Raw genomic sequence first — 12233 nt, forward strand, 5'->3', positions numbered from 1 at the left:
GTTGGTAAAAAATGTCTCCTATGTTGTCAATAAATTGGCAACTCATCTGTAAGTTGAAGAACAATTTTCTTGAGTACTTCATATTTTCTTTTCTAATTTGGTTAACCATACGTTCTTGTTCATATAAGAAAATTTTCATAATTGGCAGCAACTACTGTACAGTGTGATCTTTGCTAATTCTACCAGGACCAAATGTGCACGTTGCAGGCAGTGGGTAATATAGCTACAGTTGTTGTGTTGAATTGTCTGCTCTGGTTGTCAAAGCATGAGTTTTTACATCTTTCCTAGAACTTTTGAAGGGTGGGTGGTCTTATGATGTAGAGGTAATGAAGTTGCATCCAATAGGAAGAGAAAGCGAAACCTTGAATCAAAAGGTGGGACAGAGAAGCTTTGAGCACCAAGGAGCCTACACTTATTAACTGATAAACAATCTCTAACCATGGATGGTTGCTGTGGCAATAAGAATTGACAAATCCAATCGGGTAAAAGTGAGTCTTCGACAACTCCTTTGGCAAAACAATGCAACAATTTAGGAACCAATAGTTTCCCTTTGTTACTTAATACCAACAGATGCCTGAATGCAATCTTTCATCCACTCTTTTAGCAACTTGTTCACATTTTCAGGCCTGAAAGTCTTCACCTGATTAAGAATGAGGACAATAGGAAAAGCCAGTAAAACAAGAAGCCAATCATATCAATTAGAAATTTCATTATTATGAATCAGTTATTGCCAAATTCTCAACAAAATTAGTGGATTCCAATACTTTTATAAGTGAAGAAACACTCAAAATACTAGAAGGGGGAATAAGAAGCAAATGAGATCTTACCGAAGGCCAAGAATGCAACCCACAACTTAAAAGCAAAACATAGAAGAGGCTCAGGATGATCAATTGTATACTTCAGCTGCTCGTCAGAAGCTTTGAATTTCTTAAGTGCAAGAACCGGAGCCTAACAATGATTGTAATTAGAAGTGATATATGTCATAGAATACTGGCAAGGAAGAATTCAATACAAAAAAGAGAAGAAAATAAGCCCACAAAAAAAAGAAATGGGGTATGGGAAAAAAATGAATTTCCTCTTCTGAGAAAAGAAAAAGAAAGTAGGACTAATCTTGAAAAACTTCAAATTTCGATGAAAGAAACCCCAGAAAGTTATTATAAAGCATCCATTGCAAAGCTAACTTACCATCCTTCCACAGATGCCAATACTTCTAAGTACCAGTATTTGCTCTCTCTCTCTCTCTCTCTCTCTCTCTCTCTCTCTCTCTTTGCATAATATCCCATTGCATGGTGCATGTCCAGTCAAAATTTGGACAATGGAGTAGCCACTATTGCATTATAAAAAATTCTATTGCAAGGGGCTAGTAACTGTATATAAATGGAGTAATTATACATACAATTTGTGGTCGATATGTAGCCAGATTCATTTTTAGAACAGTGCATTCTACATCAGCTGCACTCACTGAGAGTCCTTCACCAGTGTAGACAGCCTGCATGTCATCATGCCGAGCTGTTAGAATTTGGTCAAAGTAGTTTGATATTGTTTCTTTGGAATCCAAATGCTAAATAGGCCTAAGAAATATAGATAAAAGATAAGGGGAAGTGTAGAGGGATAAGAGGAAAAATTACAGCATCAAACTTTCTGTATTAAGGAAAACAGTTTGATATCATTTCATGGAACTCCATATGCTAAATATGCCTGAGAAATAGAGATAGAAGACAAAAAATAATAGGAGATATTTGATTCAATTAAGGCCTAAGAAGTACTATCTATTGATCTAGTTGTCATGAAAATGCACAGGATGGTCAGAAACTGAGGTCTGAGACCTTCTTCTTGCCAAAATTCCATATCTATTGATAGAATCCTAACTTATTGAAGCTTAGAGTGTGTCTATATATTGTTTGTATGTGTGGGAGAGAGGAAGAGAGTAGAATGCATAGATTGGAAATAAGTAAAATCATATTACTTACATAATCAAAACATTATAAAGGTTAATCCAAAATGCCAGCTTCTCGTTGTAACTCATTTGAGATGGATCTACTCTGGCCAACTGCTTAACAAGCAATCTGTAGGCAAACAAAGAAGAACAATAAAAGCAATAATTGGTTAGGCTCACTGCCTAAAGCCTTTCTACTTAAGGCTTTATGATAAAATAGCTCCATGAACTCCACTCTCCTACTCCAGAGCGAGTGCTTAGAAGCCAAGGAATGAGGATATAAAAACCAGTCTAAAATTAGGAGTTAAAGAGTTGACCTGAATATTTTTAGAGACATAGCGGCATATTCAAATTCTTTCTTCCCAACCAACAACCATCAGACTTCAACTGCTTTTTATAGGTCCCAAGACTACATGTCCAGTTGACTTTGCAAGAGATTCCATATGGATCATATGCACCACCTCCTAAGGGACCCCTTACTAAGGAAGTTTCAATGGATAAGTCTAAGAAAGATGCCAAAAAAATTGGAAAGTGGACAGTGAGGTGAAGCTGGTGAGACCAAATACTCTGAAGAAGAAAGCTTGGATGAATCAGCTAAGAAGATGAAAATATCTCTCATATGCAGGACCATTTCTCCAGATAGTTGATTTGGATGATGCCAAAGGCTCTCCACAACATGATTGTTATCAATAACAGGCTCTGATGGAGGCATATCATCCATGTTTCTTCTGCTTCCTCTTCATGGCAAGGCCTAGCAATCTGAAAAATAAAATAGACTGTTTATCAGCTTTCCCTTTACCTCAGCAGAATAAGAGAAACAATTGACTAGAGGAATATACGGCAGATGTGTTATTCTGAACAACTTGGCATAGAAAAGCCAATTAGTAAACTTAATATGATAATCAATTTTAACCACTAAAAGCCACAGGATCACCAGCATAACATTTGAAAGATATAGATGATCGTACAGGTTCTGTTAGGGAAGCCAGAGAGCTATCGAAAAGTGATGTTGTGGGACATGGCAAATGCTTTAAATGGTACCCAGCAAGACGTCACTCATTCCTTTCCTGACTAAGCTGATATTGTAAAGAAACAAACTCCTGCTCAAGCTTTGATACTGTAATCTCCAGAACAGCTAAGCTATCTAAAAGCTCCTGGGCCTGAAGTCCAAAGATATTGAGAAAAGAACATAATAAAAGAAGAGAAACCACGCACAGGCAGGCTGACCTCATCTGGGAGCTTGCCAGAAAAATCAGAAGAAGGGGAACCAGAGTGTTCAACAGCACTTGCTAGAGCTACGTGCAAATCAGTCTCTTCCTGCAACTGCTGCTGCAACTTTTTAACCAGTATTATCCAAGTGGTAGCATGTTGCATGAGCATGAGATATCAATCCTGCATAAAGTTGTCTGTTACTGGCCCTCTAAGAAAAAATTCAAAACTTGAATATCATGGCACATCAATAATCTTCATTAGCATAAGTGTTACTCTTGTGGAGTAAACTGCATTGTCTTAGTAACAAAGCTCTCCTAATCACATCCATGTTAATCATGTTTCCTTTTTCTATCCCTCACTCAAGTCTACTGCAATGCCAATGCTTCTTCACTTCATTGCTGAATAAATCCGAATCAACCTTCAATAAGTTTAAGATTTATGTCGACAAGGAATGCAGTGATGTAGACCAAAAAAGAGTTCAGTGGCTTAAAGCACAATCATCTTGCCTCAGCTTTTAGTGAGAAAGAGAGCCAAGGAGAATGCTCATGAATTCACCAATCATCATCTACCCCTTGTCTCATGTTACTCTAATTTTCTGTTCATTATTTTAATTACCTTGCCTAATACACTTCTTTAGAACTATCCTGACTTGTACGACCTAAAGAAATCAGAAATGTGGAAAAATGAACTTTACAACAGTGGCTTGAGTTTTTATGTGTCAAAGAACCACATGGCATTAACTTTGGACAACTAAAGAGACACATGACCTTAATCCAAAACTTAACATGCAGTCTCCAACAACTTTTTTTAGGGTAGAAACAGAAGAAGGGGTGGAAATCTAGTGAAAGAAACCAATTTCATTACTTGCAAAAGAAAGGGGAATATGCAGAGACATATAGAATCTTCTTACTTCTTCTTCAAGATGGTATTTATAATGACACATCTGTTCACTTTTCTCCTGTCTACTCCTTTCCTGGGCCATAGTATCCTGGTAACAACATGATTTCAGAATCTAAAAATCTTTAACAAATAGATAGACCATGAGAACTCCTTGCTTGCAAAGTCAAAGTAACAACTCCCCAGATCATAATTTGCATTTGGAACATTGCTCAGAATTAGCTTTGCAGATTACCTCCAACTCAGAGCAAGAGTTACAAGGATCATCCCCAGATGACAATGGCCTGCTCCAAACCTTGCCACTTTTCCATTGTAAATATCTATTAATAGAGCTTGTCCTGCAAAACTATCCACCATATCACAGTTACAATTACAAAAAAAAAACAAAAAGAAAAAAAGAAAAGCATAAGCAGGAAGAAGAAGACTAAGAAGAATAAAAAAAAAAAAAAGCACCACTTGATTAGTAGAATAAAACCCCCATTATTACCACCATTGCAATTTCCATTCCCTCTGGTGCTATTATTATTTGGAGTTTGAGGATGATGGTCTTCATCCAAAGCTTCTGCCTTTAGACAAAGCATCACTTTAAAAAAGAAAAAAAATCTAATGAACACCCTGATGCAAGCAAAGCAAGTAATTTTAGTTGAAGTCCGCTCTCATTTATTCATTTCTTCTTCTTGCACTGCTGACACACAGGAATCCAAAAACTCCAGTCCACAAATAAAAACTACCCTTTTAAGAAAAAATGAAAAAGAAAATGAGCAAGGAATTATTTTCAAGTGCAAACTAAAAATGAAAGAACGGAACAAACCACAAAGACCAAGTGGGGTATAGGGAGGGATTTAGGGTGTCATATTAAGAGTCGGAAAGTAATCCGTTCAACAATTGATGCAAATGTGGAGCTATCATTCATTCATATTCATGTCCTCTCTGCTTTTCGAGAGGGAGTCTTCATTCACCGACAATACTCACATGCCCTTTCCTCTTTTCAAGTGTTTTCATGGTTTTGTTTTTTCTTCTCCCTTTCAGTTTTCAGTTTGAGTCATTTGTTAACATAAAAGATTGGCGTTGCTTGCATGAGTTGTCAGAAAAGATTTTGGGTGGATTTTTATTATTTTTTCTCCTCAAGTTTTTTTTTTTTTTTAAAAGAAATCACTGCTCACTCCTTATAATATAACCCATATTTATGCATTTATAAATGTATGCAACTAAAAATCAAGATATTAGAATTTGAAATTTAATGTAAATGATTTATTCATTTTTTAAGATAAATTTTTGCAAAAATAAATTTAATTTTCAATACTTAAAATTTTTTAAGCTTAAATCTCTTTTATATAAAAAATTTTCACAATAACAAAACGTTACAAAAATTTTGAGAAAAAACCTTAAAAATTTTAAATTTTAATTTTAATACTTATAATTTTTCTAAAATATTTTTAAATTATGACCATCTATAATTAACATGATTAAAACATATGATTTCCTAACATAAGTACAATAAGTGTTAAGTTAAAACCTTAAAAAATTTTAACTAATACTTATTGTACTTATGTTAGGAAATCATATGTTTTATCATGTTAATTATAGGTGGTCATAATTTGAAAATATTTAAAAAAATTATAAGTATTAAATTTTAAATTTTAAATTTATTGAATATTATTTTTCAAAATAATTACATAAAATAATTAAATTAAATTTTCAAATTAAAAATTAAAAAAAAATCTTTGAACTTATGGAGGGCTTTTTTTTTTTTTTTTTTTCAATTCGGTAAAAGATGAACATATGAATGAAAAGTATACAAATCCATCCAATTTTAAAAGCCCAAAATAAGGTAAGTTTGCCCCTAAACCCAAACCTAAATTATTTTCAGGCCTGAGCCCAATACAAGAGCAGCTTAAGGTTCAAAGAGGAGTATGGTCCAGGTATTTTCAAAGGAACAAATATTGTAGCAGTTGTTTAATAAAGGCTGAATCAAACAAAGTGAAGGATAAGAGACTTCCCATGAATGATGAAGCCTTATAGACCAGACAAGTATCCTTCTACGTCGGTTTTGCCGTTTGGCACCAAATTAATAGATACACGTAATCATCTCCAACATTTTCACTCTATACCTTTCTTAATTTACATATTCCATGGTTTTCAATTGATGATTCAAACTTGGGTTTTTCCTTGGATAACATTTCTTTGTTGAATCTATATGTAATTCCTTCCCTTTTTTTTTTTTATCAAGAGGTTGGTTGAATTGTTAAAGTTCAAACACTTGGTTAATAAAATTTAGATTCGAGTATTTCTGCATGCAGTCTTTCTTTATGGATGACCTGTAAATTTAAAGTAAATCATTTATAAAATCTACTATTTGATTCTGAAATAAAAAAGCTTCCGTCAACTTAAATTTTATGTTTAAAAACAAAAAAAGTACGCTTTCGCTGCTTTATATGGCTTTAAACCTGATACTGTTGCATATACAACCACATGAAACCAGACCTCCAAAAAAAAAATAAGACTCAAGATAGTGATTCTCGTTTCCAAGAAGGGGTAAATTTCGTTTGTTACACTTATTCTTTGGCTGCTTGGTATGACGGCTTGGCTAAGTGGGGGTTGCAATCAACACATCCGCGGCCACCTAACATTAAAGACAATGGATTCAACAAAGTGAAGCCGCTTGGAGCTGATCCCGGAGGCTCTTGGGAGATCTGCTATTCAGGTTATCGTTGGAAATTGGAATATAAAACTGATATGAAGTATCTGAACATGTAAACCACGATACTCAAGAAAAAGAAGATAATAATATACAAAACCAATTAGCAATTAGCATTTCAGGGTTTCTCTTTAAAAATACAATTCAAGAAGATATATTCAGACCGAGCGACTTTATAATTATCACATTAGAGTCTAACTGCCTATCCCCCAATGCTTATCAGCTTCTCTCTCGGCTGCACCGCACAGCTAACGCACGTTTTTTTTTTTTTTTTGGATTATATTTAAATAAGCAAAGCACGCACGTTCACCGGCAACTTCCTGCAAACCCTGGCAATAGAAACACAAAAAACCAATGACCAAGTCAAAGAAAGCAACAATGATAAATGAAGAAAGTCATTTTCTCTCTCCCTTAACTAGTTCTTTTAGAGGTTAGTTAGTTTAATATTGAGGTTTAAAGTGATTTTTTATGTTTAAATTTTATTTTTATTTAATTTTAATGTTAAATAATAAAAAATATAATTTTTTATTTAAAAATCTGGTTTTCAAATTCCAAATAAAAAACTCATAAAGCGATATTTTTACATTCAATCACAATTTTATGAATAAATAATTTTATTATTTCATATATTTTAATTTTTATCATTTTTTATTTTCTTAAAAATATTTTATTTCATTATAATATTTTTTCACAATAATATTAAACATTTAAAAATTTTAAACCATAATTTTGTTTTCACATTTTTAAAAAGCACTTTTTTCGTTCAATTATTTTCAAACCTAACAATAATGATGAATTGAACCTAAACTCCATAATTAGCAATTAGACCATAAAAATAATCCCAAATTCGCTTGATAATTTAGATTCCCACTATCGACCCTGTCGCCATCCTCTGTCCATTTTGGAAATCCTTTTTCTAACCTTTTGGCAATTGTCCCGGAAAAGATTTCACCTTTTTCACTTTATTGAAGGAAAAAAAAAATGAATGTACTACAAAATCCAAATCACAAATTTGTTCTGTATCACTATTAACATCATTTTACGAAATTGAAAACCCTCAGATTCTCCTCCTAATTTCCATGCAGCCTTCAGAGTCCCTTTAAGTTTAAACCATCCTACATATAAATTTTAGACATGTAGGGCCTGCACAAGGCCTCCACATATTATATTTAGTTTTTTTGGCTTTTGGCTTTTATTTTTTTCTTTTGTTATTTATCTTTTTTTATATTTAATAAATATTATATATATTATATTATAATATACATGATTATTAAATAAAATTTATTGATGTGGACTCTTACGTTAACAATTAATTTTTTGACTACAAAAATTCTTAAAATTTTTTTTTATAATGACATATAAGATATTTTTTTATTTTAAACTATTTATAAAATATATATATATATTTAAAAAATTATTTAATTATCTAATCAAATTTAAGTAAAAAACTAATTTAGATTTCAAATAATTAAATAGATAAAATTATTCTTATTTGGTAAGATTTTATTTAAATAAGTAAAATTAATTCTTATTTTTATTTATGGGTTAAATATATGTATTTAAAAAATCATTGGTTATTCAAAACTTTTTAACATATATTTATTTAAAAAATTTTCAGTTATCCAAAGTTTTTATTTCAATTGAAAAAAATCATCTTTCTTTGTCAAATATACCTTTAGATATATCTTAAAGGTTGTATAACAAGTAAAAAAATATAAATATAATAAATATTTTCAACATAAATAATATCTATTCACACTAAAAATTAATAATAGATAAACCAATTAAATAAAATCAATATAAATTGGGTTTGATTACAGTTGCACAAAATGAGACTTAATAAAAAATCAAAGATGATTTTTTTATTAGTTTAAATGAAAGTGAATCATTTATATATATATATATATATATATTTCGATTTAAAATTATTGGATAGCTGTGCTGATATAAATGCTTATGTGAATAATCTATTTTATGGCATATAGAATCATGTACTTGTCAAGTAACTCTGTTTAATAAATTATTTAAATATATTTGGATAATTATGTAAATTTAAATCAAAATCTATAAAATATTAAAAATTTTGCATAAATTTTAAATTCAAATATATTAAATTATAATTTACCTTTCTTTCCAAATTTAATCATAATTTCAAATATATATAGGGTTAATAAATTTTTATCTACTGTCAAATAGTATTATTTAATAAATTATCTAAATTTAATATGTTTTATAGCTACTTAAATTCAAATCAAACTCTATCAAAGATTAAAAATTTTATATAAATTTTGAATTTAAATATATGTGTGCGTGTAAACTTAATAAATTTTTATTTATTAAAATCATAATCTCAAAATAAAAATAAAGAGCTGGTAAAATAAAAGCGTCATCCCTAACTAAAGTTATTTTATTTTTTGATTAGAATTATAAATTGAATATGATCTTTTTATTATTTGATGGTTATGGTTTATGGTTTTAATAGAAATGATAACAGCTAGAAAGAATAGTAGTCACATCATACTCATGAACAAGTAAATCCATTTTATACTTTTATTATTTTATTATTTCTTTTATTTTTATTTTTTGTTTTAAAAATAAATATATGATGGTATTGGATTTTTTTTTTACAATATTAATTTTTGTTTTTTTAGATTTTAATAATGAAGGGAAAATAAGCACACATTTGAATTGGTTTCAATTAGGTGATAGGTATTTTCTCTATTTTCATATATATATTTTTTTAATTTTTTAATTTCCTTTATTTCTTTATTTTTTCAAACTTTTCATTTAGTTTTATATGTATTATATGATATATACATTAAGATTTGATTTATTCTAAAAAAATTGGTTTATATGTTTTAATATATATTTAGTTGAATTGACTATTTGCTATGCATAAGTTTAAGAAATCTAAATTGTCGATTTATGTTATAATAAAAATCAATTATGTATGTTAACGTATGTGTGTATATATATATATATATATATATATAAGAATTAATAAAAAGTAAATGATTATGACCAAATTAATAATTATACTTTTGTTGTTTAATCAAATTTATATATATAAATTAAAGATATTATTATTATTATTTGAAGTTTTATTTTTGGTTTAGCTTTATAAGATTTAATAGTTTAAGAATATTTTGTTAATATAAATGTCTTTCACAATTTATTCAAATGATATATTTTTATATATCCATATAAATAATTATTAATCTTGACTTTTTTCTTTTGGCTAAGCTAAAGGAAAATTTTATTAAAAATATCAAAATTGTTACAAATATCCAACCAAATTAAGTAAAACAGAACACACAAAAAATAATAAACCCTGCAGAAATTGTATCAACAGCACATGAAGGATCAAAAAATGTAGATAACAACATTCCCAACACTCAAAAAATATATAAATCAATAATAAAAATCTTGACTATTTAAAACTGAATCTTGCTTTTTGATTGAACAAGAAAGAATGAGTACAAATTTTTCATTGTTTAGTAAATGAATTGAAAAAAATAATTTTTTATGAAAAAAATTTTTTTATAATTCTTTAAAAATTTACAAAAGTTCAGGAATGAGTATTATAATATGCATAGACTATTATTTAGTTGTACTTAACATTTATGAATTTATGATTATATATAATAAGTCAATAAAATTTTACATTTTTTATTAAAATAATATAAAATTTTAAAGTTAATAAAAAAATAATTTTTAATTATAAAAAATAATAATAAAGTTTCGCGCATGACACGGATTAAAAAAGGTAATTTTTTAGATATTTCTACATTTTTTGGGCCTAAACCACATATCAAGATATTTATTTATTTTTGCTTTCTCTTTCCTTCTTTCTTTTTCTTTCTTTCTTTCTTTCTTTCTTAGTTATTTTTTTTCTTTAATATTTAAGAAATATTTTTAAAACATTTTAATTTTTTTAAATTAGATAATTATGTAAGAAAATAATATTAACATAGATATGAACGTGACATATAAATTTAGCTTTTTGATTCTTTTTTACTTTTTTAAAATTCATGACATAATTTTTGCCAAAAAATTTCATCATTAAAAATGTTGTGTGGCAACTCAACTTTTTTTCTTTTTTGCTTTTTGTATTTTTCTTTTTTTGTATTTTCTTTTTTTAATTAAATCAAAATTTTTATAAAAAATCCAATGGATGGGTCCATGTGGCATAACATTTTGGTTTTTTTTTTCTTTTGTCTTTATTTGTTAATTAAATAAATATTACAATAAAAGAAATCGATGAATTAATTTTTTAAGAAAAAAGTCATTGGATGTATGGATAATAAAAAAAATTCATATCCAATAAGGATTGGTTCATTTTAATCTAATAGGTTCTTTTGGATCGAAGTTTTTTTTTTTTTTTCAAAAAATCAAAGTCATTAAAATGCAAGTTTAATACATTTCACTTTGCCCAAGTATATATAAACATATTTTATTATTTATTTAACATTATATTTATATATATGTATTATATTAATAAAGTAATTATTTAATACCTTAATTTAATAAATACATATGCCATAACTATTTGGTTTCTTTTTCTTTTCTTTTTTTTGGTCATTTACTTTGTTTTTTTTTATTTTTTATTTTTAATTAGACAAATTTTGTAAGAAAAAATCAATTGATGTAGGAATGACAAAATAACCCATATCCCATGGGTTTTAATTTTCTCTGATCTAATATGTGTGAGTTTTTAAATTCAAGATTGGGTTGATGTTTTTTTTTTTTTTTAAATTGTAGTTGGGTTGGAAGTGGGTTTAGGGTATATTCTCTTGTCCCGAGTATATATGCAAAATTATATTTTTAATTTTTTATTGAATTTTATATTTATATATTATATTAATAAAATTATTATCCTTAATTTAATAAAAATCTTATATTTATTCATAATTAAGATTTAATCCATCCATCCATTAATTTATTATATAAATTTTACTCATTTTATTTTTTGTCTTACATTCATTTAAGGTATTAACATAGCACCTTAAGGTTTTATTTTTCATTTTTTTAATTTAAATAAATTTTTTAAAAAAATAATGAAGGTATTCACATAACACCTCAATTTAATTTTTTTTACCTTTTTTCAATTAGATAATTTTTTGCAACAAAATGTGTCGATGAATAAGGATGACGAAATCATTTATATCCGATAGATTTCGATCCGATCTGATATAATAAACAAATAATTTTTTATATTAAATCGAGTTAAGATAATTTGAATTTTTTTAAGAAAAAAGAATTTTGGTTGGTGATGAGTTTAGTGGCACTTTATCCCAATTCACCTAAAGGTATATATAAATGTATATATTTTAAAATCAATAATATAAAATTTGCTTTTTTTTTTACCTTCACGTTTTAATCCCTTTAACTTATTTTTTTTCTTTTTTTTTTCTTCATATTAATAAAGAATACTTTTTTATTTATGATGGGATTCATTTGATGTTACTAATTAAAAAGATTTTCTTTGCC

At 28.0% G+C, this 12233-nt stretch overlaps 1 pseudogene across 1 annotated transcript; it reads right to left on the reverse strand.

The window, feature by feature from the left end:
* Positions 1-182: 182 nt before the first annotated feature.
* On the reverse strand, positions 183-4763 carry LOC111302560 (uncharacterized; annotated as a pseudogene). Its single transcript, XR_016326581.1, has 11 exons — positions 4499-4763; positions 4281-4383; positions 4060-4136; positions 3164-3281; positions 2905-3096; positions 2254-2695; positions 1967-2066; positions 1639-1698; positions 1397-1489; positions 828-948; positions 183-640 (listed from the first exon to the last, which is right to left on the reverse strand). The product of XR_016326581.1 is annotated as an uncharacterized LOC111302560 (transcript).
* Positions 4764-12233: the final 7470 nt, after the last annotated feature.

The sequence above is a fragment of the Durio zibethinus genome, chromosome 13 (assembly GCF_047325235.1).
Source record: "Durio zibethinus cultivar Kanyao isolate XHJ-2024 chromosome 13, ASM4732523v1, whole genome shotgun sequence".
In the NCBI taxonomy this organism is placed as follows: Eukaryota; Viridiplantae; Streptophyta; class Magnoliopsida; order Malvales; family Malvaceae; genus Durio; species Durio zibethinus.